Source organism: Schistocerca americana, chromosome 4, assembly GCF_021461395.2.
Source record: "Schistocerca americana isolate TAMUIC-IGC-003095 chromosome 4, iqSchAmer2.1, whole genome shotgun sequence".
In the NCBI taxonomy this organism is placed as follows: domain Eukaryota; kingdom Metazoa; phylum Arthropoda; class Insecta; order Orthoptera; family Acrididae; genus Schistocerca; species Schistocerca americana.
In genome coordinates, this window is record NC_060122.1 from 430,815,752 (window position 1) to 430,841,571 (window position 25,820).

A 25,820-nucleotide genomic window follows, 5' to 3' on the forward strand; every position below is an offset into this window, starting at 1 on the left:
ACATTTAGTTACAACAAATTGGACTGAGAGTGATAAATCTTCATTGCACCTTTGCCTTAAAATGGCATACTGTCATAACAGGCAAGTTATAATGTGGAAACAATCGAGATATAATGAACCCAATATTGCATCTCGAAATAGTGAGTGAGGGACATCAAATGACCACTTTCTGATTTCAGCCAAATGCCAGACACACTTCCGAATTTAGTCACATGTATACTTGAATCGTTCTGTAATGTCTTGGTTTTAAACATTTTCGGCTACTCTAACCAGAGTGAATTTTTGTGCAGTAAAAGAGAAGTAGAAATATTAGACTGAACACGAAGTTCTGATGTTTAATTGAAGAGAAACAGCCAATTGAAAAGAGACAGCCATTGTGCTGACTAAAATCGGAAACTGGATCAGCTGGTTACCAGAAATCACTTGTGCTTAGTACTTGAAGATCGGAAAACAGATATTTGGGCCTGTGATTTGAAAGCTCCAGCAAAACCTATTCAGGCCTAAACATGTAAACACAACAATGGAAATGGTTTTCGAAATTCGGTTCTCATCTTCCAGAAGTTATGTTTCATGTAAACGTATAAGCACTAATGGCAAACACACACGAAATTTTTCTGCAGCTCTAAGTTTATGTAATAAATGCATGAACAAAACCACAAGAGAGATTGCAGAGTTTATTTCTTATGTGAAGGAAAGAATTATTCTGGTTATATGAGCATCTATGAATGAAGTATTTCAGTTTTGTGCTGATATGATAACTCTCTGATCAGACATCGTTGTAGTAAATGAAATGATGATCATTGTTAGAAATAAGTAACTAATCATTAATCACATACAGACTGGTGGAAAAATTCGCCTGGTTTACAATACTGTTTGGTGAACGACACAGAAGAGAGGAACTTGCAGGCACACTGAAATCCTATGCTCAGAGCCTAGAGCTCTAAATCCAGGTATTACAGAGAGCATTCATATTCTTGCTAACAAAAATAAAACAGTATATCTATTTGAGATTACCCATAAACATTTGCCAAATCAAGTGCTGGTGGGATGTATTTCAAAAGCTATATTTTCTATTGTTTCTTAATTTTACATACACAACCAAGTGAGATTATTAAGGACAATTTACTTTCATCGTCAGTTTTCATATCTGCAGCTAGTGTTTTACAAACCACTCCCTTTTGTTTGAGTTATTTAGTCCTCATCAGCATCAGCTAAAGCTACTATAACATTAAATGTATGGATATATGAATGAAAATGGAAAAGTTGGCATATATCATTCACAAATAACATTTTATTTCAAAAGTTATCTTTTCTTATTCTTAGAAATGGCTTTGGACACAATCTAATACAAACAGTCACAATATTCACTGATTTGAAACTCACTACCATCTGACATTTGGAACAATGTTAGTACTTGTAGTGAATAGAATGTCAGCCATAGTAACACTAACGTTTTGTAAAATTATTGTTCTACTTAGTTAACAAAATAGGTACTATACTTTTGTGTTCCAAGCATTCCTAAATGATTCAGGGATATGAATCATCTTGAATTAAATGAAAAAAGGTGAATATCACTGATTAAGTGACATAAGCCACAATTCATTCATGAAGAGTTACTTTAGGATATGTGTGTATCAGCAGCTTACTCTACTGAAAATAGGAAGATGCAAGCTAAAATCTCATCTATGAAAATCATATATTTCTGTTGTTACCTGTTCTTATTATGATGGGCACTTTCCTTCACATGTAACAATTTGGAATAGAGCGATATGTGATTTGCACATTCTTATACTTCATTTGACTTTCTAATGCATGAATATTTTTGGGAACACAATAACTTTTGCTTAAAAACCAAATGTGTCGAAGATTCTTACCATTTGTTGCTCAGATGCAACAACTATCAAGGAACCAGATTCTTCTGTGTTGGGAAAGAATTTTACTGCTTTTGATATTTTATCATCAAGTACTTCTGGTTTCCCATCCACCTACAGTTATGGTGGCTCTTTTGCTATGTTAATTAATGTAGGTATGACATTCTATGCAGATTTTCTACATTCCACGTTTCTACATCTACATCTACATCCATACTCCGCAAGCCACCTGACGGTGTTTGGCGGAGGGTACGTTGAGTACCTCTATCAGTTGTCCCTTCTATTCCAGTCTCGTATTGTTCATGGACAGAAAGATTGTCGGTATGCCTCTGTGTGGGCTCTAATCCCTCTGATTTTATCCTCATGGTCTCTTCGTGATATATACGAAGGATGGCGCAATATACTGCTTGACTCCTCGGTGAAGGTATGTTCTCGAAACTTCAACAAAAGCACGTACCGAGCTACTGAGCGTCTCTCCTGCAGAGTCTTCCACTGGAGCTTATCTATCATCTCCATAACGCTTTCGCAATTACTAAATGATCCTGTAACGAAGCGCACTGCTCTCCTTTGGATCTTCTCTATCTCTTCTATCAACCCTATCTGGTACGGATCCCACACTGGTCAGCAATATTCAAGCAGTGGGCGAACGAGGGTACTGTAACCTATTTCCTTTGTTTTCGGATTGCATTTCCTTAGGATTCTTCAGATGAATTTCAGTCTGGCATCTGCTTTACCGATAATCAACTTTATATGATCATTCCATTTTAAATCACTCCTAATGCATACTCCCAGATAATTTATGGAATTAACTGCTTCCAGTTGCTGACGTGCCACATTGTAGCTAAATGATAAAGGATATTTCTTTTTATGTATTCGCAGAACATTACACTTGTCTACATTGAGATTCAATTGCCATTCCCTGCACCATGCGTCAATTCGTTGCAGAGCCTCCTGCATTTCAGTACAATTTTCATTGTTACAACCTCTCGATATACTACAGCATCATCCGCAAAAGGCCTCAGTGAACTTCCGATGTCATCCACAAGGTCATTTATGTATATTGTGAATAGCAACAGTCCTACGACACTCCCCTGTGGCAACCCTGAAATCACTCTTATTTCGGAAGACTTCTCTCCATTGAGAATGACGTGCTGCGTTCTGTTATCTACGAACTCTTCAATCCAATCACACAATTGGTCTGATAGTCCATATGCTCTTACTTTGTTCATTAAACGACTGTGGGGAACTGTATCGAACACCTTGCAGAAATCAAGAAACACGGCATCTACCTGGGAACCCGTGTCTATGGCCCTCTGCGTCTCGTGGACGAATAGTGCGAGCTGGGTTTCACATGACAGTCTTTTTTGAAACCCATGCTGATTCCTACTGGGTAGATTTCTAGTCTCCAGAAAAGTCATTATACTCAAACATAATACGTGTTCCAAAATTCTACAACTGATCGACGTTAGAGATATAGGTCTATAGTTCTGCACATCTGTTCGACGTCCCTTCTTGAAAACGGGATTGACCTGTGCCCTTTTCCAATCCTTTGGAACGCTATTCTCTTTTAGAGGCCTATGGTACACCACTGCATGAAGGGGCAAGTTCCTTCGCATACTCTATATAAAATCGAACTGGTATCCCATCACTGGAAGTCCAGTGATGAAAACTTCACGTTACTAAATATATGTACGACATCTTTCTGCAGAGGGTCAGGCCTTCTTCTGTTTGCTAACCATCTTTTTGTCCTTAAAAATAAACGACATTCTACACTAAATGTCTGTAGGTTACAAAAAATTATAAATAAACTTTTCTGTAATGTACATTTTAATAGGTCCCTGGGTCTTTAGGAAATTAAAGGAAGACAAATGTGCTGTCATATTTGAGCCAGTGCCGATTTTTATGGCACGAAATACACTCTGTACTGAAAAACGTATGTTACAAACCGGTATAAGCGATACAATTCACCCTCATCCGATATCATATTTAAAAGTGTAGCTTTCTGTTCACTTGAAGCACTGCCATCGCTGTGTACAACAAAAATAAGCAGTAGTGTCATACTTCATGTTAAGGTGCGTTTACGATTGTGCACTTTGTGCCTTGTCACCACATGCCACTGCTTGCCCCACACGTAAGTAGGGGTATGCATAATAGAAGCCATCAAGTATAAGGACTCTCAATGGCAGATTTGTGTTGACTTGAAAGTGGTTGCACTGCTATTACGTACACAGTTAGGGTATACTAAATATTGCTGCTTTCTCTGTGAATGGGATAGCCGGGCTCATACATCTCATTACAGAATACATGAGTGGCCAACCAGAAAATCTCTTCAACCAGGTATGAAGAACATTAAGAGCGAACATCTAGTGGACCTTAAAAAGATTTTGCTCCTGCCCTTGCACAAGTTGGGTCTCATGAAAAACTTTATTAAGGGACTGAACAAAGATAGTGACGCATTTAAGTACTAAAGGCAAAAATTCCCTTACTTAAGTGATGCCAAAGTAAAGGAGGGCATCTTTGTAGGCCCACAGATTCGAGAGCTTTTTGGAGACCATGCTTTAGATGGAATCATACAAGGTGATGAGAAGCATGCATGGGCACGTCTTAAGACAGTTTGTTTACAGTTCTTAGGGAACAAACAAGCAATAAATTACAAGGAGATTGTAGATAACATGTTGTCATCTTATGAAAAACTTGGTTGCATCATGTCATTCATAAAGCATTTCTTACATAGTCATCTTGACTTCTTTCCCAAAGATTTTGGTGCAGTATGTGATGAACATGGGGATCGATTTCATCAAGATATCACCACATTTGAGAAGAGGTATGGCGGAAAGTGGCGCCCTACTACTTTAGCAAATTACTACTGGACAATCATGAGGGATGTTCCTGAGTGTATTTATAAGCATCAAGCCAAGCGAAAATGGTCATCTTCTGAATTTATCTCCAAACAAAATATGCAACTTTATATACTGTACATACGGACATTTAACATTTGTAATCGTCTATATACATTTGTGACCAGTTAATTTATATATTTTCTTTTGTGCTTTACATGGTTCTGGTACAAAGTAACCTTACAAAGTATTTTTATTCATGTAATATTATCTTAAATTATTCTTAATATTTTACTTTTTTACTTGCAGAATGGCACTGAAACTTATCAATACATACCACATAATTCAAGTAATTATTCACTTAAAAATTTTTATGCTGAATCTTGGAACATGAATGTATATTTAGTTAGTGAGATATTTATATATAAATGTAGATTACTTTAAAAAACCAGAGCTAAATATTTATGAAGATAAGGATTTTGTATCATGTTATACTGAAATAAACATAAGTAACTCAAAATCATGCAGTTTACACACTGTCACTTCAAATTTGTTGTTCAGTGTAATAGGAATAGGGACAGTATGCTGAAAGAATTTTGTAAGAATCAAGTTAGGAAATTAGCACACCTTGACAGGCCATTTGATGAGATGACTTTGACTGATGCACTCAAAAGGAGATTACCAGAAAGGTTTCAGTGGGATTTAGTACATGGACCTGACAATTGTCTAGAGCAATTTTTACGATATTTAGACAGGCTGAATAGGGCAGTAGAAAGAAACATGTACCATAATAATCGAAATAATAGAGATCACAATGGTAACAATTACAGAAACAGAGATATTAGTAACTTTAATCAGGGTCAACATGGTAATAGAGACAGGAATCTTGGACATCAGCAGAATAGGAACAATGGGGATAACCATGGGCAATGTAATAGGAGAAACAATCATAGAGGCAACCATTTGGGAAATAGTGGTCCACCTCAATAAAGGTTCAGAGTTTTGGTGCGAGTAAAGACACCAAGTACACGGCCCGCAGTTTATGCTTACATTTAGACAATAATAAAAGTATTAATAATGTAGCACAGGTTCTGAAATTGAACAGAAGCAAAATTAGATTTCTCATTCATATTTTGCTCAAAATTTTGGAATACGATTTTTAATTATAATGATGTAGATACTAATCACAAACCAGGATGAGAGTAATGAGAATTTTGATGTAGTAGGTACTAATGAGTTCTCCTTTTGGTCAGAAAATGGTGTTGTTGATGGATGTGAAACAGGTAACAACTGTATTGGGTCTGAATTAGGTGATATTTTTGGTATAGGTGTGAATGAGAGCTGTGATCTAAGTGAAGTTGATAAGTCTGAGACTGGTAGCTTATTGCAAATGAATGTAAGTGAGGTGTGTAACTTTGATAGTGATGAGAATTGTGATGTCAGTGATGTTGTTGACAAAGTAATTCTGAAAGAACATGATGATGATGATGAAGTGTATCAGGGTTTTGTGGAGTTTAAGAATAATGAAGTTTCAGAGTTCTTTGTGAATACAGGTAAGGTAAGTGATGTTGGTAATAAGGTCTTGTGAGAGTCATGGGATACTAGTCCAGTCAAAGCAGTTTTTCATTAGTGTCATGCAGAATAATGACGCAAACTGTAAAACTGAGTTATCTGTAAGCCTAGGGAATAAAGGTGAATTTTTTTTTTTAAATTTGTTGGGGCCAAATTGATGATAATGTAGACATATGAGCATTCTGGAATAAGGTATTTGTGGTTAGTCAAAATTTGCATCCAATTGTGAAATGAACTGAAAGAAGATCTAAGTAGGAAGTGTAATTTTGACAGTAATGTATTTTGCATTCCTTCTGTAATAACTGATGTTAGCTGTGGTATGGAAGCCATTCAGTGTGTTCAATCTTTACCTGACAACATGTGTAACCAAAGTAACGCTAAGATACCAGTAAAGTTTTTATTTATTCATTTATTTAGATTTTTTGCGTGGAGCCATCAACATGATGGCTTTTGCGAACATCAAGTACAATTACAAACATAAAATACATTTAGATCTTAGCCTTACAGGTAGTAATTGATGCTTGTCAAAATACATTACATCTTACACATATTAATAAAGCCAATTATATTTTATACATTATTTTACAGCTCTCAAACTTAACCATTTAAAATCTGTAGAGTGAATAGAGACACTTTTTAATTAAGAATTCTTTAATTTTTGATTTGAATTACTGTTTTTCATGGACTCTGGCAGCTTATTATACCATATCAGTTCATTAGTATATGGGCTCTGATCCATCATTTTTAATCTTGCTCTTTGTTAGTGGTAATTCTCTTTGGACCTGGTGTTGTGGTCTTGTGGATAACTACATTAAGTTACTTCAGATTCCTGTGAGAAAAAACGTAATTAATATATAAAGACGCAAAGAGTATATGGTGAACTACTTGTGTTGTCTGAAAACATCACGGCAAGAGTGTTTATAGCCTAGTCCATGTATAATTTTTAACCCTCTTTTTTGTAGCAATAGTACTCCGTTGAGGTGAATGTCTGCAACACAACCCCATATTTCTATACAGTAGCTAAGAAGGGGATAGATTGTCCCATAATACATAGTTTTAAGCATGCAGGTGGGCACCAGTTTGGATGGTTGGCTAAGAAGATACTTTTTTACATACAGCATTAATGTGGCTAATCCACTGGAGGTTTGAGCCTAGATGGCCCCCTAGAAATTTACACTTGTTTGCTTCCTGTGCCACTATGCCACATACCGTATTAACACATGGGTAGTGTGAGCTCCCAGTTGTAAATATTAGAATCTTGGATTTATTTACATTGACCTTTAATCCTTGTGCATGAAAATATGAACTTAATTCTAGTATCCCATTACTTGCTGAAAATTTCAGTTCCTCACAATCATTACCATGAAATAAAAGTGGGGTATCATCAGCATAATTTACAATCTGCAAGTTAATGGGGTGTACAACATCACTAATATATGCTAAAAAGAGGAAAGGTCCAAGAAATGAGCCTCGAGGGACTCCCTGTGTCACTGTTTCACTTGTGGATTTAAAAGTTAAGATCTTATTGTCAATTTAATGTGTAAGTTTGGTTCACTGTTTCCAATCCAGCAGATAGGAGGATAGAAGTTTCATTGATGCATCACTGACATTGTATGTCCACATTTTTTTTAAAGAGAAGCTCATGGTTTATTGAGTCAAAAGCTTTGCTCAGGTTGAGGAATATTTCGTCTGTATGCATACACCATTCTATATTTCCACATGCTTCATGGAAGAAACTGGTAACAGCAGTGACCGTGCTTAGGTCTATCCTAAACCAATGCTGTGATTTGGTAAGTATTTTGTGTCTTGAGAAACATGTTTTGAGTAGTGATAGCATAGCTTTTTCAAGTATTTTACTGAAGGTAGGGATTAGTGAAATCAGTCTATAATTTTAAACGTCTTCTTTACTTCCCTTCTTATGGATTGGCTGAATTCCACTTATTTTTAAGGCATTTGAGTATATGTTTTCATTAATACTTCAGTTGATAAGATATGTGAGGGGTTTAGTTATTTCATTGGCACATTTCTGTAACACAATACTTGAGATACCATCCCATCCAAATGAATGTATGTTCTTTATCTTTTGTATCGTGTTAAATATTTCCTGTTGATTCACCACATAATTTCGATCCCTATACCATCTGTTATATAATTTGGTGCGCCAGCCTGTAGATCTATAATAAAGGCTGCTTCGTCAAAAGAAGAGATAAAATGATTACTAAATAATTTACATACTTCATTTGGATCTTTCACTAGATGCTCCTCATGTCTAAAGCTAACTGGTTCACTCTGGCCCTCGCTGGTGGCTTAATGATGTTTACTGATTAGTCTCTAGGATACCTCACCAATGTTGGCTGAACACTTTATTGAAACATTGTTTATCAGTTTCCTCAAGTGTAAAAGGTCTGTCTTAAGAGTTTTTTTGGACTGATTGTACTTTTCCTTAAATATAAGTAGCTTTGTTTCCTTATATAAACAGTCAAGATCATATATATTCTGCTTTAATTAATCAGCTAGGTGTAAGTTTCAACCTATTATTACTTTCAAGACGAGAGTTGGTTTGTACCCTGGTTATTTCTTTGAGAGGGTAGCAGCAGTCAAAATGCTTCAGCACTGCCCTATAAAATGTTTTCCATTTGTTTTCTGACCCTTTAGATTGGTAAATAGTGTCCCATTTCTCCTCTGCTAACTTAGTTTTGAAGGCATTTGATGTTGGTGCTATTCAGGATCTGCTTCTTCTCAATTATCTTAGTTGCTGTTGGTACACCAAACCTTAAATATTCTAACACCTAACAATAGTTATCTGATTAATGAAAATCAGCACTTATGAATGTTAACACTGTCTTTTAGATTTTTGTTGACTATTACATAATTTGTCTTACAGGAGCTTGACTCTGTTATTCTAGTATCACAATTCACTATATTTGTGAGATTTTATGAGTTTAATATACGTGTTACTTTCAAATAGGTTATACTACTGGAGTTTGAATTAATTAAGTCTCCAACAGTGAGGTCAGCGGGGCCTGTTTGTCTAAATACCCTGTTAAGTCTATCAAGATAGTACAACACATCTGTATTTGTTGGGCATCACATACCAATAACTTTATGTTCAGCTAACCTGCTCATATGAGTGTGTATGTGGACCACAACATCAGCCATTTCAATTGTTCCTTCTTTTTCTTTGCACTATTGTTCAAGAAATGAGATTTTCTTAAATGGAAAATGCTGATTTACAAATGTTGCCACCCCATCCCATTTGTGTTGCCTGCAGTAACTATCTGCTAACAAATAACCATCTAATTTGTAATACTCAGTTTCATTGTTTTTTAGTCCATGTTCTGTAATTACTAACCAGTGTGGTGAATTCTCATCCACAAATACTTGCAGCAAATTTAGTTTATTCCTAAGACACTGCACATTTAGATGCATTATCCTAAAGGGCACTGATATTTTACAACACTTTGTGACATGGTATTCTTAGTCAGACGAATAATTGCACAAATCTTTAACACTGCACTATAATGACAATTTACTCACTTCCAAGTCGGTTTCTTTGGCATGTGAACAGGGCTGTTTCCCATCCAAGGAGTTTAGTTTACTAAAATTCGTGTTGCTTGAAATTGAGCTAAAAAAAACTTGTTGATTATAAACTAAGATGACGGGTTCTGTGGTTTTATTCAGCTTCTTACAAAGTTCCATCATCTGATTCAATAACTTGAGCTTTCAATTTCTGTTTAAGTGAAGTCTGTGCCTGGTATGTTCTTCACGTTTCAGTTTGCTTACGTCTAGCAAGTGCACATGATTTAGTTTTTTACATAGTTTCTGCAGTTCTAAATTACAACGCTCAGTTTCTGTATTAACGCAAGACCACTGAGGGAGAACATGTAACACTGGTAGGTTTATTAGGGTAACATTCTGTTGTGCAGTTTTGGCAGTAACTTTCTGTAAACTACGAGTGCTGACTTGCTCTCGTTTTTGTAAACATCATTGGCGCCGCCAGTGATTGCACCAGGGTTGTCTTATTTTAGAGTGTTTGTTTCCAATAATTTATCAACAACAGCACTTAATGTAGCTCCGGGCCTAACATTTGCGAATACAGAATATTCATTGTGGTAAGCTTAATGGAGGGGAGCTGAACGGCTTTTTCCGTGGCTGTCTGCATACAGTGATAACTCTTTTGGCTTCCAGGCGTTAGAATTTTTCTGTTTCGGCCTTTATCGAGGGATTTGTTATATTTTCTTTCGCAGACACTATTCGTTGTTTCGCTGGCTGAGTCTAGTGCTGAAAACTTATTCGATGTAACTGGCGCACCGTTTCTAGTGCTTCGTTTTTGTTTTTCACTTTCTTGACGGTTTCGTGTTCTGTTTTTGGACTTTACTGCAGTCCACGTAAAATTATTTGTAGTTTCGACATATTATGAGTTCAATATTACATTTGTTTCGTCATAAATAACACTGTTTTTGGTTTGCAAATCACATTTAACAATATCAATACGAGTATGTTCGTTGATATTTTCCGCAATTGTTTCACTGTTTTCACTAGACCACAGGGTTTTTACACATACGAGGTTTTTTGTTTCAATATCACTATTTAATAACTTTTGTGTATACCACTTTGAGAAGATCTTTGTGTTCGTTTCGCACACAGTCACCACAGGTCCAACGAACATCGTCATTTACCAACTTCACGTTTATGTTCGCACACCTCTCATGTAACCAGAAATTGAGCTTCACTCACAAGATGCCCTTCATCACACGATTTTTACCTTTTTTTCACGACGAGTTATTATAAAATTGCTGTTCTACTGAGACTGATGCTGCACTGCACTTACCTACCGGCGCAATCTTGGTAAAACAGTATAAATGTAGCATTTGATGAAATTGAAAGTGATCTCTTAAGCCTAGTTTACGTGTCGACATTGGGTTGCGCCATACGGTGCACGGAATGAATTGCACGCAGATGGTTTCATATTGACTGGAGACACGGGGAAACCAGTATATACTTTAGTTTCGTCGTTTTGTGGGTTCCTCTGACAACAAGATGGCGTCAAGTAATCAAGCAAGTGATGTGAATGTGGCTAAAAGTTATAGTTTTACTGTAAAAAAACGGAGTTTGTAGTAACTGTAAAAGTGAATTCGAGAAGCTGAACGAACGACTACAAATCCCTCCTCTAGTCATTGATATTCTGTGGCGAGATATCAGCAATCTTCGAGGCGAAAACCACGATCCACAAGCAGCAGCTTCAAGTAACATCCAAAGCAAAGTACCAGGTATAAACGTGATACAGAAAACTGAAGCAGATGGAAAACTCATGTGCACAACTGGTTGCAATGCATCAGTCGGAAATAATACTCAAAAGTGCAAAAAAACCACTGACACTTCCAAGTGAAAATAACGGTGAAAACAAATCAAAGAGGACTACCATTGTAAACAACAGTGGTTCAAAATGTTAAAATGTGTGTGAAATCTTATGTGACTTAACTTCTAAGGTCATCAGTCCCTAAGCTTATGCACTACTTAACCTAAATTATCCTAAGGACAAACACAGACACCCATGCCCGCGGGAGGACTCGAACCTCCGCTGGGACCAACCGCATAGTCCAAGACTGCAGTGCCCAAGACCGCTCGGCTAATCCCGCGCGGCAAACAACAGTGGTCAATGTGTAATAATATCTAACACGGAGTCTAAGGTAGGTAAGATATTACCTGTAGGAAATGTGCAGAAACATAACATGGCTTCTGTGCAAATACATGTTTCCATAACACCGAGTAAAAAAAAAGTAAAAAAAACCATCTTTGTGTGTTAGGTGATAGCCACGGACGTGGAATTTTTAATCCCTCCTCTAGTCATTGATATTCTGTGGCGAGATATCAGCAATCTTCGAGGCGAAAACCACGATCCACAAGCAGCAGCTTCAAGTAACATCCAAAGCAAAGTACCAGGTATAAACGTGATACAGAAAACTGAAGCAGATGGAAAACTCATGTGCACAACTGGTTGCAATGCATCAGTCGGAAATAATACTCAAAAGTGCAAAAAAACCACTGACACTTCCAAGTGAAAATAACGGTGAAAACAAATCAAAGAGGACTACCATTGTAAACAACAGTGGTTCAAAATGTTAAAATGTGTGTGAAATCTTATGTGACTTAACTTCTAAGGTCATCAGTCCCTAAGCTTACGCACTACTTAACCTAAATTATCCTAAGGACAAACACAGACACCCATGCCCGCGGGAGGACTCGAACCTCCGCTGGGACCAACCGCATAGTCCAAGACTGCAGTGCCCAAGACCGCTCGGCTAATCCCGCGCGGCAAACAACAGTGGTCAATGTGTAATAATATCTAACACGGAGTCTAAGGTAGGTAAGATATTACCTATAGGAAATGTGCAGAAACATAACATGGCTTCTGTGCAAATACATGTTTCCATAACACCGAGTAAAAAAAAAGTAAAAAAAACCATCTTTGTGTGTTAGGTGATAGCCACGGACGTGGAATTTTTACACTGTTGGCAGAAAAATGTAATTTAAAGGAATCCGGTTTGTCAAACCAGGAGCGCCGTTTCGTGTGATAGAACAAACAAATTCTGCTCAGATATCCAACTTAAATAAAGATGATTTTGTCGTAATTTTAGGTGGCTCAAACGATGTTTATCGCAATGAAACGTACAAGTTAATAAAAGAACTGAAGAACTGTTCAAACAAATTAATACACACCACTATTAACGTTGTAAACATACCATCTCGTTATGCCTTGCATATCTGGTCAAGTGTAAACCGTGAAATTTGTGCTGCTAACAAACAAATCTCTGAAATATGTTCTGACTTTCAGAATGTATTAGTTAAATGACAAACATGGCTTAGGTCGAAGGTTTTTCACAGCTTATGGACTCCATTTAAATAAATTAGGAAAAGAACTTTTAGCAGAAAAACTATTTACCAGTACCTATGCCATGAGGACACATGCAGCAAGCTTAAAAATCGCCAGAAAAACACGAATTATGTATTGGTTTAAACCAAAAACTACAGTTTTGTTAGCAGAAGCAGATCACTCTCACCAACTTGGATACAAATTATGTACTGATGCAGCAGGAGAAACCATCCCACCATTAACAGCCAGCCAAGCAGCAGAAATCAATCCACCACAAACAGCCATTACGACAGAAACATCCATTTGACTCCAAATAGAAAAATCAAACAACCATTGCACTTAAAGGATTTTTTAGTGCCAGTGAGCCTAGGGCAAACACAAAGGTAAGAAACGTTTTTATTCATGATTATACTGGTTCCCAAACATTTCAAACAAAAACTGTAAATAAGGAGGAGGAGGATATTAGTGTTTAACGTCCCGTCGACAACGAGGTCATTAGAGACGGAGCGCAAGCTCGGATGAGGGAAGGATGGGGAAGGAAATCGGCCGTGCCCTTTCAAAGGAACCATCCCGGCATTCGCCTGAAGCGATTTAGGGAAATCACGGAAAACCTAAATCAGGATGGCCGGAGACGGGATTGAACCGTCGTCCTCCCGAATGCGAGTCCAGTGTGCTAACCACTGCGCCACCTCGCTCGGTGTAAATAAGGAAAAAGAGTATAGAAAGTGTAAAAATCTTATAAGGAAAGTTATTCTTGAAACCTTAGGCAAACAAACAGCACTTTTTTAATGCACTTGAACATAAACGACATGGTTACAACCCATCAAAATGAAAAAATGAATAAAATTGATTAGCTACAAATTTTACTCTCAGAATGTAAGAATATGAAAATTGTTTGTTTAAGCATTGGCTTACAATAGATACTATCATAATTTTAAATAAGTTAAAAAAATTTCAATGTAGCCTCATATCTGTCCACAAGATATGCTGGTCTGGGCTATGAATTTTGCCCTCGGCCAGACCATCTGACTGCCGGCCACTATTTCCCATCTCCTGATCTGAGTTATGCTTCTCATTGCACTCCTCGATAGCTCCCAATGCCACAAGCATATCAATCAACTCTGTCACCATCCTGGTTCTCTGCATCTGACAGACTCCACCATTCCGCTCTCTGTTTTAGATACATAGGACTCTGAGTGGCTTGCTGCACACCCGGCTGATGTGTTGCTTCCACCATTCAGTGTGCCCAGCCTGTTGACACCTGCATCTAACGTACTGATGGATGTAGACCCACCAGAATCTCCTGCCCAGCTCTGTGGTGATGCTTCTGGCAGTGACATGACACTTCTGGCAGTGATACTGCCCTCAACTTTGACTTCTGCCTCCACCTCTCTTGGTTCTTTTCAGGGAAGGGGGGAAGACATGCTGTGTTTCCAGGGTCTCCTGCAACGCCACCAACCTGCAATGTAGCATCGCTATGCGGGTCATTGCTCCAGCTCCACAGGTGCACCAGCCAAAGTCAGCCAAACTTTGCTTGCTCTGCAGAAAGCAGTCTAATTCTGAGGGCGTGCACATTATCAGTAGAGAACATCACATCTATGGATCTTTTGGTGCATCCATTGAGCCATTTTCCTCAGCCAATCTGAGCCCACATTGCTAGACCAATAGCCTCGTCAAGTGAGTGGTGCTGGTGCAGTTTGGACATTTGGGACTTAAAAGTCCACACAAAATGCTCGGTGATGCCATTGGAGGCAGGGTGGAAACGCTTGGTGTGGATTCATGCAAAGCCATTAGTATCACAAATGGGGTAAATTCAGAGGAAGTGAACGGAGGTCCATTACAACAGCCCAAATGGTATGGGAAGAGGAAGTGGAAGATTTTTGGACCATGAACAGAAAACTGGACCCAGCATCCATGCCACATAGAGCTAAGGAATGGGCTGGAAAAGTCCAGATGGAAGAGGGACCAAGGAATGGAGGTGGAAGGCCATCGGAAGTAATGCTGAGGTGGAGCCACCTGTTGACTCTGGCAGGTGGGGCAGAAGCTGACCAATACATGCTAGCAGAAACAATTCCCCACCAGTAGACATGACAGCAAGTCAGCCACTTGGTGAGAACAGACCTCCAGTGTTCTTCGTGAAGCAACTGGTGGACGTGGTTGCAGAGAGCCGCCAGAATGACCAACCAAGTGTGGCTGTTGTCACCCTGGATCAGCACGATGCCATCCTGTGATGAGAGGGTGTGGCAAAATCCCCAGAATGCATGAATGCACGATTCTTGGTCCAGCACACAGTTTTAATCTACCAGGAAGTTTCATATCAGCGCACACTCCGCTGCAGAGTGAAAATCTCATTCTGGAAACATCCCTCAGGCTGTGGCTAAGCCATGTCTCCGTAATATCCTTTTTTCAAGAGTGCTAGTTTTGCAAAGTTCGTAGGAGAGTTTCAGTAAAGTTTGGAAAGTAGGAGACAACGTACTGGCAGAAGTGAGGCTTTGAGGATGGGGCATGAGTCGTGCTTGGGTAGCTCAGTTGGTAGAGCACTTGCCTGCAAAAGGCAAAGGTCCCGAGTCCGAGTCTCGGTCCGGCACACAGTTTTAATCTGCCAGGAAGTTTCATATCAGCGCACGCTCTGCTGCAGAGTGAAAATCTCATTCTGGAAACATCCCCCAGGTTGTGGCTAAACCATGTCTCCACAATATCCTTTCTTTCAGGAGTGCTAGTTCTGCAAGTTTCGCAGGAGAGCTTCTGTAAAGCTTGGAAAGTAGGAGACAAGGTACTGGCAGAAGTGAGGCTTTGGGGATGGGGTGTGAGTCATACTTGGGTAGCTCAGTTGGTAGAGCACTTGCCCGCGAAAGACAAAGGTCCTGAGTTCGAGTCTCAGTCTGGCACACAATTTTAATTCGCCAGGAAGTTTCCTATCAGCTCACACTCTGCTGCAGAGTGAAAATTTCATTCAGGAAGGATCATAGGTCATTCAGTAGATAGGGTTGAGGAGTGCCTGTTTTAATATGCAGAATTACCAGTCAGGCTCAGGTGACTACTGCCACCAGACATTTTTGGGGAGGAAGTGATGGAGGTGCTCTGCAATGGCAGCTGCATGGGGACTGAAATGGCAATAATTGACAGACATTGCCAAGGAAAGGCAAACTCAGCACCAATGGCTGGACTTTCCACATGCCAAACATCTGGCACAGTGGAAATGACGTTGCTGCAGCTGATGGTTAATAAAACATAGACTGCAGGGGGGGGGGGGGGGGGGAGAGGGGGGAAGGGGATGTGGCTGATGCCCATTCTGCCAGCCCATGTTGTAGGGGGAGGGGGGAGGGGGGGCTTGGAAGGGATGGAAGGCTTTTGAGGCTGCTTATAGGCAAAGACCAACACTGGATCATGCAGGGATGCTGAGGAGCACTGAGATTGCTCATACACCAAAGTAATGGGGAGGCAAGACTAAAGTGAGGGACCCTTAATCTTGAGTAAATCGTGATGGAGAGCCTCATCTTGGGAGTGCAATAGAACCATATCATGCACCAAGGAGAAAGCATACAAGTGTTTACACTGGTCATTAGTACACTGGAAGTGACAGTCCCAAGAGAGAATCTGGAGTCACGTAATCCACTCCTGATAAGTTCCACGATTCTGCACCTGTGGTCTAGGGCAGCATCTTTGATTCTTAATCAAAATATCCTCAGTCCCAGGTTCAAAACCCGCCACTGCTTAAATTTTGATTAATTATTAGCATTGACGGCTGAAAACTTCTGGCATAAGAAGTTGTAGCCTCTACTGAATGTTATTCAATCTGTATATTGAGCAAGCAGTAAAGGAAACAAAAGAAAAATTCGCAGTAGATATTAAAATCCATGGAGAAGAAATAAAAACTTTGAGGTTTGCCGATGACATTGTAATTGTGTCAGAGACAGCAAAGGACTTGGAAGAGCAGTTGAACGGAATGGACAGTGTCTTGAAAGGAGGATATAAGATGAACATCAACAAAAGCAAACGAGGATAATGGAATGTAGTCGAATTAAGTTGGGTGATGCTGAGGGAATTAGATTAGGAAATGAGACACTTAAAGTAGTAAATGAGTTTTGCTATTTGGGGAGCAAAATAACTGATGATGGTCGAAGTAGAGAAGATATAAAATGTAGACTGGCAATGGCAAGGAAAGCGTTTCTGAAGAAGAGGAATTTGTTAACATCGAGTATAGATTTAAGTGTCAGGAAGTCGTTTCTGAAAGTATTTGTATGGAGTGTAGCCATGTATGGAAGTGAAACATAGACGATAAATAGTTTGGACAGGAAGAGAATAGAAGCTTTCAAAACGTGGTGCTACAGAAGAATGCTGAAGATTAGATGGGTAGATCACATAACTAATGAGGAGGTATTGAATAGAATTGGGGAGAAGAGGAGTTTGTGGCACAACTTGACGAGAAGAAGGGACCGGTTGGTAGGACATGTTCTGAAGCATCAAGGGATCACAAATTTAGCATTGTAGGGCAGCGTGGAGGGTAAAAATCGTAGAGGGAGACCAAGAGATGAATACACTAAGCAGATTCAGAAGGATGTAGGTTGCAGTAAGTACTGGGAGATGAAAAAGCTTGCACAGGATAGAGTAGCATGGAGAGCTGCATCAAACCAGTCTCAGGACTGAAGACCACAACAACAACAACAACAATAATAAATAAGGAAAAAACAGTGACAGTCAATTGCCACAATTCACAGAAACTATATCCTGCAAGACCAATTTTTAAAATTGATGGAGACTGTCTGATCTGTGAGCGACTCGAAATTTTTAGGTATACATTTTCAGCAAAACCTAAAATGGGAGACACATCTTAATCATGTAAATAATAAGCAAACACACTTATGTATGCAGTAAGAATCCTTGCACAAAATACAAGCCGTGTGTCTGTGATCACAGTGTACCATGGGAGTATTCAGTCACTGCTGATGTATGGCATTAACTTTGGGGGAACTCCATAGGTACAAACAAAACATTTAGGCTACAGAAAAAGATTGTTAGAATAATGTACCATGCTAAGTACAGAGACTCCTGTAGACCAATATTTAAAAATCTCAATATACTGCCTCTTCCTTGCTTATACAGGGTGTTACAAAAAGGTACCTCCAAACTTACAAGAAACATTCCTCACACACAAAGAAAGAAAAGATGTTACGTGGACATGTGTCCGGAAACGCTTAATTTCCATGTTAGAGCTCATTTTAGTTTCCTCAGTATGGAGCACGTTATCATGTTTTCATACAGTATACTCTATCTGTGCTGCTTGAACACGGCCTTTACAAGTACGACACGACATGTGGTTCATGCACGGTGGAGCTCCTGCACATTTCAGTCGAAGTGTTTGTACGTTTCTAAACAACAGATTTGGTGACCGATGGATTGGTAGAGGCGGACCAATTCAATGGCCTCCACGCTCTCCTGACTTCAACCCTCTTGACTTTCATTTATGGTGGCATTTGAAAGCTCTTGTCTACGCAACCCCGGTATCAAATGTGCTGTAGAGACTCTTCGTGCTTGTATTGTGGACGGTTGTGATACAATACGCCATTCTCCAGGGCTGCATCAGCGCTTCCATGCGACGGAGGGTGGATGCATGTATCCTCGCTAACGGAGGACATTTTGAACATTTCCTGTAACAAAGTGTTTGAAGTCAGGCTGGTACGTTCTGTTGCTGTGTGTTTCCATTCCATGATTAATGTGATTTGAAGAGAAGTAATAAAATGAGCTCTAACATGGAAAGTAAGCGTTTCCGGACACATGTCCACGTAACATATTTTCTTTCTTTGAGTGTGAGGAATGTTTCCTGAAAGTTTGGCCCTACCTTTTTGTAACACCCTGTATATGTATGAAATATTAAATTTCACAAAAGGAAGTATTTTAAAAGATGGAAATATCTTCAAGTATAACCGTGATTACCACCCTCACGATACTAGACAGAAGCATTACTTGCATGTCAATACAGTAAGTACAAACATTAGTAAGAGAGGAGTGTATCATACTGGCATAATGCTGTACAATCATATGCCATCCTATTTCAAACAGATGCAAAATTTACAAAAGTTTAAAGTGAAACTGAAAGAGTACTTGCTTGACCACTGCTTCTATTCTGTTTCCAAGTTTTTAGAGTACCAGAAAAGTGTAGTGTAACTGCTCAAATATTCTTAGTAAATCTATCATTTTATTTCATTATATTAATTTTGTCATCAATATTCAACATGTATTGAATAATTTTTAATTATTTATCCTTTCAAAATAACACTGTGTATGATGTTGTATATACTGTACCAGTTTGTGCAAAACATGTACCTAAACAAGATTTACAGGACCATAAAGAAATACAAATACAAATAGTAATGATGAAGAGTAGGCTGAAGTCTAAGAGATTAGTTAGGAAGAATCACTATGCAAAAAAATGGGATACAGATGTACTAAGGAATAACGAGATACACTTGAAGTTCTCTAAGGCTGTAGATACAGAAATAAGAAATAGCTCATTAGGCAGTACATTTGAAGAGGAATGAACATCTCTAAGTAGGGCAATGACAGAACTCGGAAAGAAAAACATAGGTTCAAAGAAGGTAAGTGCGAAGAAACCCTGCATAACAGAAGAAACACTTCAGCGGATCGAAGAAAGACAGAAGTACAAAATTGTTCTGGGAAATTCAGAAATACAAAAATATAATGAAAAATAAGGACTATATTAGGAATGAAATAAATAGGAAGTGTAGGGAAGCTAAGTTGGACCGGCTGCATGAAAAATGCGAAGAAATAAAAAAAAAAAAGATTGTCAGAAGGAATGACTCAGCATATCATCGCAAGGACTGACACAGCATATAGGAAAGTCAAAACAACCTTCAGTGAAATTAAAAGCAAGGGTGGTAACATTAAGACTGCAACCAGAATGGCATTATTAAATGCAGAGGAGAGAGCAGATAGGTGGAAAGAGTACATCGAAGGCCTCTATAATGAGGAAGATTTGGCTGATGTGATAGAAGAAGAAGCAAGAGCTGATTTAGAAGAGCTGTGAGATCCAGTATTAGAACCTCAATTTAAAAGAGGTTTGGAGTACTTATGATCAAATAAGGCAATAGGGATAGATAACATTCCATCAGAATTTTTAAAATCATTGGGGGAATTGCAAACAAAGTGACTATTCACATTGGTGTGTTGAATGTATGAGTCTGGCGACATACCATCTGACTTTCAGAAAAATATCATCCACACAATTCTGAAGACTGCAAAATCTGACAAGTGTGTGAATTATCACACAATCAGTTTAACAGCTTATGCATCCAAGTTGCTGATAAGAATAATATATGGAAGAATGGAAAAGAAAATTGAGGATGTGTTGACTGATGATCAGTTTGGCTTCAGAAAAGGTGAAGGTGCCAGAGAGACAATTCTGATGTTTAGGCTGATAATGGAAGAAAGACTAAAGAAAAATCAAGATATGTTCATAGGATTTGTCAACCTGGAAAAAGTGTTTGATAATGTAAGATGGTGCAAGATGTTTGAAATTCTGAGAAAAATAGGGGTAAGCTATAGGGAGAGATGGGTAATGCACAATATGCATAAGGGTCAAGACGGAATAATGAGTGGACAACCAAGAACGACATACTTGGATCAAAATGGTTGTAAGACAGGGATGTAGTATTTCACCCATACTGCTCAATCCATACATCAAAAAAGCAATGATGGAAATAGAAGAAATGTTCAGGAGTGGAATTAAAATTCAATATGAAAGGATATCAATGATACAATTCGCTGATTACATTGTTATACTGAGTGAAAGTGATGAAGAATTACATGATCTGTTGAATGGAATGGGCAGCCTAGAGAACAGGATATGGATTGAGAGTAAATCAAAGAAAGATGAAAGTAATGAAAAGTAGCAGAAATTAGAACAGTGAGAAACTCAACATCAGGATTGATGGTCACAAAGTAGATGAAGTTAAGGAATTCTGCTACCTAGGCAGCAAAATAACCAATGATGGATGGAGCAAGAAGGACATCAAAAGCAGGCTAGCACTGGCAAAAAAGGCATTCCTTGTCAAGAGAAGTCTTCTAGTATCAAACATAAGCCTTAATTTGAGGAAGAAATCTCTGAGAATACACATTTGGAGCAAAGCATTTTACAGTTGTGAAACATGGACTCTGGGAAAACTGGAACAGACGAGAATCAAAGCATTTGAGATGTGGTGCTACAGATGAATGTTGAAAATGAGATGGATTGATATGGTAAGGAATGAGGAAGCTCTGCATAGAATTGGATGGAAAAGAAATATGTGGAAAACATTAACAAGGAAATGGCTTCCATGATACAAGAGGGGATTGTAGAGGGCAAAAACTGTAGAGGAAGACAGAGATTAGAATACATCCAGCAGATAATCAAGGATGTAAGATGCAAGTGCTACTCCAAGATGAAGAGGTTGGCACAGGAGAGGAATTTGTGGCAGGCCGCATCAAACCAATCAGAAGAATGATGACTCAAGAAAAAAACATTTGAGAGAAAGTTCGTGAAACTAAAAAAAAAGTGGCTGGCCATGGCCATATGAACATTGGAATCAAAATAGTCAGAGAGGCTAGACTTCAGAAGTTTATACAAAACTGAGTCCAGATCAGCCTCAGGATGAATCTGTGGGATGAGCTGGTGTACAAAGGGCCCAGTGTTGGCCAGAAGATAAGCATGCCACAGAGTCAACTGTCAACCCATGGACTTGGAGATGTTGTTCCATCTGTGGTAGGTAGAATGACTAAGGTTCAGCTTTGTGGATGAATGCACAGAAATGGAGGTGGCAGCTGCCAGAAGCCCTGGATGGGGGCAAAGGGGTGGGCCTTAGTGCTCTAAAACCTCAAGTGGTCAGTGTACCAGATCTGTGAGGTTTGTCAGAAGAGCCTCGTTGGTACACTGCATCTGTTGTAGCCGAAGGATGATAGGATGAGTAAAGTCCATAGGGACATCAGCCGATGCCATGGTGGCACAAATACAAGAGCCCTATCTGTAACAGTCATGTGAAATTTTTGAAACACATCATTGCCAACTGAAGTTCCACAGCTTGGGGCACTTTCATAGTGCTCAATAAAAACAATACCAATCACCATTGTATAGGTTTATTTCTAGGCAACCAGTTTCGACATTACACTACATAATCTACAGGCTTAAACTGCTCAAGTCCAGTAAACTTCATGTTACAAATATAGCAGTGCCTTTAACTGGTCTTGTAATAGCTATTATGAGGCTAGTTAAAGGCACTGCTATATTTGTAACAACCAAGAACGAACTTGGATCAAAAAGGTTGTAAGACAGGGATGTAGTCTTTCACCCATACTGTTCAATCTGCACATAAAAAAAACAATGATGCAATAGCTATTACAAGACCAGTTAAAGGCACTGCTATATTTGTAACATGAAGGTTACTGGATTGGGGCAGTTTAGGCCTGAAGATGACATAGTTTAATGCCAAAATTGGTTGCCTAGAAATAAACCTACACAATGGTGATTGGTATTGTTTTTATTGAACACTGAACAGCTGCAGTCCCATACCCCACCAGAAGGTGGAGTTACACACTTTCACAGTGAGTCAGTGATTACACTCACAAATCAGCTTATTGAGAGAAGCAGTTTATATTCACAAACATTAGTTCTCTTGACCCATTAGCAGTTCAAAACAAATAAGAAAAGTCCTCCTTGAAAATAAAGGGAAGATTTACTTTTATAATTTTCGTAGAACTTTAAGTTCTTTTTCAACTTAAAGTTCTAGGGAAACGATAAAAGTAAATCTTTGCTTGAGACTATCTCATGAAAACTTCTCTTGCAAATGAAAATGACTGTCTTTTAGACATCAACAGTGGCAGAAAATTAAAGTCCCATCTCACAAGCAGTACAAGGAGTTCCAATGTCAGAGTCGACAGCCACAGCAGCAAGTTGCGATTTGTGGTGGTCTCACATGGCAAGGATGATGTCGAATCCGGGCAGCAGCTTGGTGCTTTCGAACTTGTGTTTCTGCTGGCAGAGATGGAACTGGCTGCTGCTCACTGGGCATGGCCAGTTATACCATTGTGGCGGATGAGTATGAGATAGCTATTGGTCTAGCAATGTGGGTTTAAATAGGCTGAAGAAAATGGCACGGTGGATGCACCAAAATATCTGTAAATGTGGCGACCTCCACTGCCTGTGTGCATGCCCTCAGAAGTAGCCTGCTTTCTGTAGACCAGGGAAACTTCAGCTGACTTCAGCTGGTGCACCTGTGGAGCTGGAACGATGACCCACATAGCAGTGCTATTTTCAGGTTGGTGGCATTGCAAGAGACCACAGAAACATGGCAAATACCTTCAACAATTACAAGTGCTCCTCTCTTGAAAATAACAAAAATACCTCTTGATATTTGGTGCTAATTCCTGGTGGATAAATTTAAATTGCAGAGGGTCCAAACTGTTACTGGTTGTTCAGAAATTAACTGACCTACTGAAGCTTCTTTGGACCATTTACCGTTTCTCTATTGAAACCAAAGAGCATTACTGAATAGTACCCGGTACTCATTGGGAACAATGCTTTTCTATCCTATTCACCATATGAGCGAAGCAGACGCCCTACTCTGTCATCTAACTCACAAAAAATAGGGTTCGTATTTGTTTTGTTACTTTCTTCGATGGACAAAGTACTGCAATCCTAATAGTGCAAATTAGTGTAGTTATCCATCAAAATTGATTTTCTTGGTGTGAATTGGTTGTTATCATTGTCACAGGTAATTAAGTCTGTTATGAGGTCCTAGTTTTGCAATATTGTATGTACATGATAATAATTTGGGAAGGTGGCTCAGTGCTAAAGTGCCAGACTACAAATCCAAATGTCAAGAGTTTGATCCTGGGTTGGGCCTAAGAACTTTATCTGTCACTTATCACCTCCTTTATCCCTGACAACTTTTGTTAATGAGAAAATGTTAAGTTTCACCATGGTTCAGAATCCATGTTAAACTGTTGGTTCACCTACAATTGGTCAGATCAGTCGAGTTAAAGGTCAGAGGAAGGCAATGGCATACCATCCCCAGCACGTCTGTTCCTAGTCAAGCACTATGGTGTTCAAACTAACCTAGTAGTAGTAGCTTTATTCATCTGTAGATAAGTTTATAGGACATTGGACATATTTTGGTATTACAATTTAACAATCACAAAACTTGATATGATACTTTTACACAGACATTTACTTACTTACAGGTCATGCTAGACAAGGTTGGAAAAGGTAGCGGCTGTGGCATTGTAATAGGAACAATCCAGATAATACAGGGACTCTACAGAAAACTTAAATCAGGATGGCTGGATGAAGATTGCACCCTCCATTCTCCTAAATACACTATACACTCATGCTCATAAATTAAGGGTAATTGCAGAATGTGGTGCCACACAACGTGGCGCTACACAAAACTGGTGCTAATAGCATAGGCAAATAGGAAACACACACAACACAGATCTGTAAGTGCATGGTATTGGTGATAAGTTGAGAAAACTGTCCACAAACACATGTGCTACAAATCGCCACTGTTTCCTGTGCATGTACCCCAACATCAATACGGGATATGATCACCATGTACATGTACACAGGCTGCACGATGGGTTGGCATACTCTGGATCAGGTGGTCGAGCAGCTGCTGGGGTGTAGCCTCCCATTCTTGCACCAGTGCCTGTTGGAGCTCCTGAAGTGTCCTAGGGGTGTGAAGATGTGCAGCGATACATCGTGCTCAATGGGGTTTAGGTCTGGAGAACAGGCAGGCCACTCCATTCGCCTGATATCTTCTGTTTCAAGGTACTCCTCCACGATGGCAGCTCATTGAGGCCATGCATTATCATCCATCAGGTGGAAGGTGGGACCCATTGCATGCCTGAAAAGGTGGACATACTGGTGCAAAATGACGTCCGAATACACCTGTCTTGTTACAGTTCCTCTGTCAAAGACATGCACGGGGGTACGTGCACCAATCATAATCCCATCCCACACCATCAAACCATGACCTCCATACAGGTCCCTTTCAAGGCATTAAGGGATTGGTATCTGGTTCCTGGTTCATGCCAGATGAAAATCCGGTGAGAATCACTGTTCAGACTATACTGGACTCGTCTGTGAACATAACCTGGGACCACTGTTCCAATGACCATGTACTGTGTTCTGGACACCAGGCTTTACAGGCTCTCTTGTGACCAGGGGTCAGTGGAATGCACCTTGCAGGTCTCCAGGCGAATAAACCATTTCTGTTCAGTCCTCTGTGGACTCTGTGTCTGGAGGCAACTGTTCCAGTGGCTGCAGTAAGGTCCTGAGTGAGGCTACCTGCAGTATTCCATGGCCGTCTGTGGGCACTGATGGTGAGATATCGGTCTTCTTGTGGTGTTGTACACTGTGGACATCCTGTACTGTAGCGCCTTGATGGATTTCCTGTCTGCTGGAATCGTTGCCATAATCTTGAGATCACACTTTGTTGCACACAGAGGGCCCATGCTACGACCTGCCGTGTTTGACCAGCCTCCAGTCGCCCTAGTATTCTACCCCTCCTAACGTCATCAATATGTGTTCTCTGAACCATTTTCAACACACAGTCACCATTAGCATGTCTGGAAACGCCTGCACACTTACTCGCTGCACCATACTCTGACATGCAC